Source organism: Ursus maritimus (genome assembly GCF_017311325.1).
Source record: "Ursus maritimus isolate PB19 chromosome X unlocalized genomic scaffold, ASM1731132v1 scaffold_X1, whole genome shotgun sequence".
Lineage (NCBI taxonomy): Eukaryota > Metazoa > Chordata > Mammalia > Carnivora > Ursidae > Ursus > Ursus maritimus.
In genome coordinates, this window is record NW_024423319.1 from 119,265,546 (window position 1) to 119,271,545 (window position 6,000).

The 6,000-nt window shown below is 39.3% G+C and overlaps 1 long non-coding RNA gene across 1 annotated transcript in view; it reads left to right on the forward strand.

Moving 5' to 3' along the window:
• Positions 1-6,000, forward strand: part of LOC103666322 — a 457,349-nt gene that overhangs the window by 405,468 nt on the left and 45,881 nt on the right. The gene's annotated exons all lie outside the window — the stretch shown is intronic.

A 6,000-nucleotide genomic window follows, 5' to 3' on the forward strand; every position in this document is an offset into this window, starting at 1 on the left:
TTGATTTTGTATCCTGCCACATTACTGAATTGTTCTATGAGTTTTAGTAATTTGGGGGTTGGAGTCTTTTGGGTTTTCCATATAAAGTACCATGTTATCTGTGAAGAGAGAGAGTTTGACAGCTTCTTTGCCAATTTGAATACCTTTTATTCTTTTTTGTTGTCTGATTGCTGTTGCAAGGACTTCTAGTACTATGTTGAATAATAGTGGTGAGAGTGGGCATCCTTGTCATGTTCCTGATCTTAAGGGAAAGGCTTTCAGCTTCTCCCCATTGAGAATGATATTTGCTGTAGGCTTTTCATAGATGGTTTTTATGAAATTGAGGAATGTACCCTCTATCTCTACACTCTGAAGGGTTTTAATCAGGAAAGGATGCTGTATTTTGTCAAATGCTTTTTCTGCATCAATTGAAAGGATCATTTGGTTCTTGTCTCTTCTCTTATTAATGTGATTATTTTCAAATCACAAGGAGCCGAACCCCAGAGAAGTTAGCCCCTGGTAATAAGAAGAGCTGGAATTGAAAGCCAGATACATCCGACTCATTGACCAGTATCCTCAACTACCATGCTTTTTTGGCTTTTGACATTTCTGTAGCAACTTTGTTGACTTGCCAATTGACTTGGTTTTTTATTTAGGAGATGGTTTATTGGATAAATTTCAAGAGTAATTAGGTTCGTGTAGGGGTAATTAGGTACCTATAGAGTAATATCTAGCCTCTAGGGATGGTTCATCCACCCATTCTGTCCCTTCAACCAGTGACAGTGTTTTTACTTTAAAGGATCTCATAGTTTTATGACTCAGTAGTGAAAACTGAAGGGAAGTAATGTGTCCTTCATTTCTCATATGCCCAAGTTTACACTATGAAAATAATACAAGCTTAACTAGAGTGGTAACATCATAAAAAGGAATCCTAATCCATGTGTAATGCTCTTCAGTTTTCTCAAGACAGTTGTTTCCTGATAATGCATATTTTATCTGCTACCTTCTTCACCAATTAGTGTCAGTTTCTTGGTGAAAATATTCCCCGATTAGCCTCTCACAAAAAAACAAAGAATACCATAACAAGACAAGTAAACTTTGCTTGAAGATACATTTCATATAAAATAAATACTGTTGCCTGTAAAAAACAATTTTAGCAGGGCTGTTTCCTGGAAGGAAAGGGAGAATTGTTTTCTAAATAAGGAAGAAAAATAGCTCCAATTTTCAACTCGTTGTTTGATGGATTATTGCTTCTCTTCTTATCTATTCGGTCAGTGTCTGCATGCTCATATGATTGTCCTTGCAATGAAGAAAGGAAGAATGGCCAGCATTAAAACTTAAAATGAAAATCTGTTCTGTTTAAATTTAGATGCTATATTGAATTATTTTCCATGCATCCATTTTCAGTCTTAGGACAAAAACACTTACGCCCTGAAGAACAGTTCCTGAACGGAGCACTATGATAGGCACTTGCACTTACGAGTCATTGACTTTGATGTATTATGGAAGGTTTTTATATACAAATATGACTAATGATATTTAAAGCCTGTTTATCGCTAGATTGCAGATTTTCCACTCAGTGGTGCTGCCCATAGCGTTATTGAGTGTTTTGTCCCCACCTCCTGCTGCATTTTGGATTTCTATGCCGTTGCTAAATGTCATTCCAAATCTTATTTTATTTTAAAGACCAGTTTTGTAAGGCTCCAGTGAGCACATGACAGAATCAATAGGAAGTAATGAGAGAGATTTCCCACCTTAGAGAATAAGGAACTGGAACATAAATTGCTTTTAAGGACCCTTTCCAATAAACTGCATTTAACACTTTAGGCAAAAGCAGGGAGGGGGAGGGACGGCTTGTCATCATGGGCGTGTTTGCTTCTTCCATGGAAGAATGGAAGCAATTCTCCATGAGGACTGCAGGAATGAGGATATTTGGAAGTCACTTTAGCTTCCAGTGAACATCAGAGGAGGCCTCAAGGCTTTTCCACTTAACTGCACAAGAAAACCTTAAGTGTCCAGAGTTGTCCTCACATGATGACAAAAGTTGTGGGGTGAGGTATGGGTGGAAAAAACAACTTCTTGAGGAACATTAGCTTTGACTTAGAAGGGCAATCTTTAGAAAACTTCCTCATTTCTGCTGTCTTGTTTGGACCCAAATTGTTACTGGGTTATTTTTAGAACCTCTCCATAATTTTACATTTTCCGCCTTCCTAAAATGAGTGTGTGTCCTTTTCTTTTAAAGTCTCAAGTGTTTATGCAGCCTGCTATCTAATTTTCTTTCTTACCCATACTTGCGAGTAACTCACGGTTACTTCACAAAGAGATGAAAAAAAATGTCCAGAGAATAGTATCATCTCCACCCAGACACACCTTGTCTGGACTTGTGTTTCTGAAAAGAAGTGGGATGGATACCTCGCTATAATCAAACATCCTGGGGAAGTAGACATTTGAACTTTTTTTCTATAATTACTCAGAATCGTCAGCATGTTCTATCTTAGTGAGCCTATCTCAGATTCTTTTTAGTCGCAAATCGTGATGGTTTTTTTTTGCCCTTTTAACCTTCCTGTCTGGTGGTTTAAGAGAAGTGTGGCTTCTTTGTGACAGGACCATAGCCATCCGTGAATATTTGCTTGGTCTCGTTTGAGGCGGCTGATGATGTGTGTTAGCTCTGGCGCACACAAGCTCTCTAATTATGAAAACGCCGAATCCTCAGGAACATGTTGCTACTGACCCCTTAGACAAGTCAAGAGAAAACAGGCATGCTGAGTGAGAATAGGCAGGTTCACACTTTCAGTCTGCCTGGTTGGTGTATGATGGGCTGGTGTCTCCTTTAGCAAGCAGAGTGTTAGAGCTGGGGGTGGCAAATTGTTTCTCTAAAAGACAGATACTAAATAGGCTTTACGGGCCATTTGGTCTCTGTCTGCCCTTTCTGTTAAGATAATAATGACTTTTTTTTTACTCTAGAAAGATACGTTTTTATTATGAAAATAATAAAGCAATGCAGAAAGATACACATTTCTAAAAAACTCACTCCAAAGCCTACCACCCAGAAATCATTCTGGTCAACATTTGATTATAGACATCTGTCTTCAAAAACATTCAGATTGAAAGATCCATAAATTGTCACTAAATGATAGATAGCTAGTGAAAAGTACATTTAAAACTTTACACATGTTATTTTTAATAACAGTGATTATATTGGGACGCCTGGGTGGCTCGGTCAGTTAAGCGTCTGCCTTCAGCTCAGGTCATGATCCCAGGGTCTTGGGATCAAATCCCATGTTGGGCTCCCTGCTCAGCGGGAAGTCTGCTTCTCCCTCTGCGCTCTCTCTCTCTCTCTCAAATAAATAAATAAATAAATAAATAAATAAATAAATAAATAAATAAATAAAATCTTTTAAAAAATTAAGAAATAAAAAACAAGGATTATATTGTTTTACTTAAATTTAACTAAAAGCAGTTAATGGAAATTAAAGTGAAGAAATCATTAAATGTTAGATGAATATTTTTTTTCGAAAGTTGTCATTTCCAAGAAGAGTTATACCCAATTCACAAATTACGGTGAGGGAACATAAAACATAACAAAAAAATTTTTAATGCTGTTTTTTAACTACATGCTTCAGTTATAGCCGTTTTCTCTTCTCTTCTTGTTAAAAGCGTTATGTATTACAATACACCTTCCTCTTTGTACCTTTCCTAATAACCCTTGACTTTTTGTTGTATTATTTTAACATTTTTTGTATGTAACCAGAATTTCATTCCTGGATCTGAAATTATTTGATTCTTAACCTCAGTGTGTGTGTGTGTGTGTGTGTTTAACCATTGTTTCTCCATTCCTGAGGTATTTATTTTTTTTTATTTATCTTTTATTGCCTGGAATTTTGTCATCCAGGAATGTTGTGAAGACCAGTGCATGGGTATTATATTCTTTCAGCTTTTTTTTTTATGCTGCAGAATGTCTATAGATTGCTTTTATAGTTGAAGGACAGCTTGGCTGGGCACACAATTTGGGGAGGACACTTTCTTACTCTCTAATTTTTGTAGCCATTCCCCTGTGATTTTCCCACACTCTGTGTTGCCATCCAGAAGTCTGAGATCAGACTGAGTCTTTCCCCTTTCACATAGCTCCGCTGTTTTTTCTGCCTGCATTTCCCCATGAGTCTTTGTGTTTGAAGTTGATGAATTTCACCATGTCTTCATGCTGATAATTCCAGAGCAAATTTCTTGGGAGACCGTGTCCTCTTTATCAACAGGTTCAATTGTTTATTCCAGAATAAAATGTCTTTTCTTATTGCCCTGAATTGGTTTTCAGTGCGTTTTCTCCTCTCCTCTCCTCTCCTCTCCTCTCCTCTCCTCTCCTCTCCTTCTCTTCTCCAGGAATATCAGTTATGCTACACTGGACTCTTTGTGTTGTGTTCATCCAGCCATCTTCATAATTGTTTTTATATCATTGTTGTCTTCCATTTTGGTATATTTCTTGACTCAACTTTAGGGTTCGTGCTTCTGAATTTACTCTCCATTATATTCACTCTAATTGTTGTTTTCCCTTACATTGTATATTTCTTCCATTTCTTTCCTACGCTTTACTAAAATCTCCTTGGTTTTAAAAATCTCCTTGTGTTGTCTCATAATTTAAAGAATAATCTTGTTTCTATTCTCTGCAATTTATCTGAGACTCTGGAGAACTTTTTGGTTGTGCTTTTCTCTTTTTTTTTTGGATAAATTTTCTGGTCATATACATACTTCTTTTTTCTGTCATATCCCCCTCACCGCACATACACAGAAGAGCCATGTACAGCCCTTTCCTACTGTTGGGTCTTGTTGAGTGGGACGCGCTGTGTGCATGGAAACCATGAGGAGGCACCGAGGGCAGGGAGGAAGGCAGGGGGCACTGCAGAAGTGTGCACAGCCTCCCCTGCGCATGTGTGGTCTCCAACACACTCTTTCCAAAGTGGTCACTTCTGTGCCCTGTCAATGTGTTTCCCTTTCAAAAATCAAGCTTCCTGGGTTCCCAGCAAAGCCCTCAGAAGTGGAATTGTTTGTGTTGTCATGGGTTACTTGTTATCTCCCTCCCTTTCCTAGGAAGGTCATGTTGGACAGGCTTCCTGGGGAGAAGCCTGCACTGCACACCGTAGAGATTGCCTGTCAATGGGGGATGGGCTAGATAGGGGATGGGCATTAAGGAGGGCACTTGTGATAAGCACTGGGTACTGTATGGAAGTGATGAATCACTCAATATTACTCCCGAAACCAATATTACCCTATACGTTAACTAACTAGAATTTAAATAAAAACTTAAAAAAACGAAAGAAATTGCCTGTAAAGATGGCATCTCCTCTCTTCCCCTCACTCTCTCTGCTGAGTTAAGTCTCTAGACTGGGATTTCTTCACCTCGGCACTATTGATATTTGGGGCCAATCGCTCTTTGTTGGAGCGGAGGTGTCCTGGGCATTGCAGGATGTTTACCAGCACCCCTGGCCTCAGCTCACTAACTGAGTGCTGATAGCACCTCCCCAGTTGTGACAGCTCAAGAGTGTCTCCAGTCATTGCCATAGGTGTCCCCTGGGCAGAGAACCACCGCTTGAAGGAACATTTCCTTCCCGCGCTGCCCCGCCTCGCCCAGGCTTGATCTCAGGCCTCTCCTCAGAGACCTTTGGGCTGGACTTTCCAGGTTGCTGGCAATTAACCGGAGGGAACCCATACCCTCTTAGAGGTCCAGTGTCAAACTCTGCCTCTACCCACACTTCACAATACTTGTCAAGTTTGCTCTGTCATTTGTGGTTTCTAGTAGTTGTGTTGCTGAATATTTCAAGTTGTTGGTTAGTTAGATTGTGTTGTTTTGGGTAGGATTCCCAGGTGGGGAATAGATGGAAATGGTCTTACTGGACCTTTTCAACCTAGAATGCTCGCTCTTTCTTCTTTCAAAACACAACCTTGAACTGCTTCCCTTGGTTTCTCTTATTTGGAGGCACAAAATAGGACATTCAGTTTCAAGTTACGATTTTTGCCACTCTGCAGTTT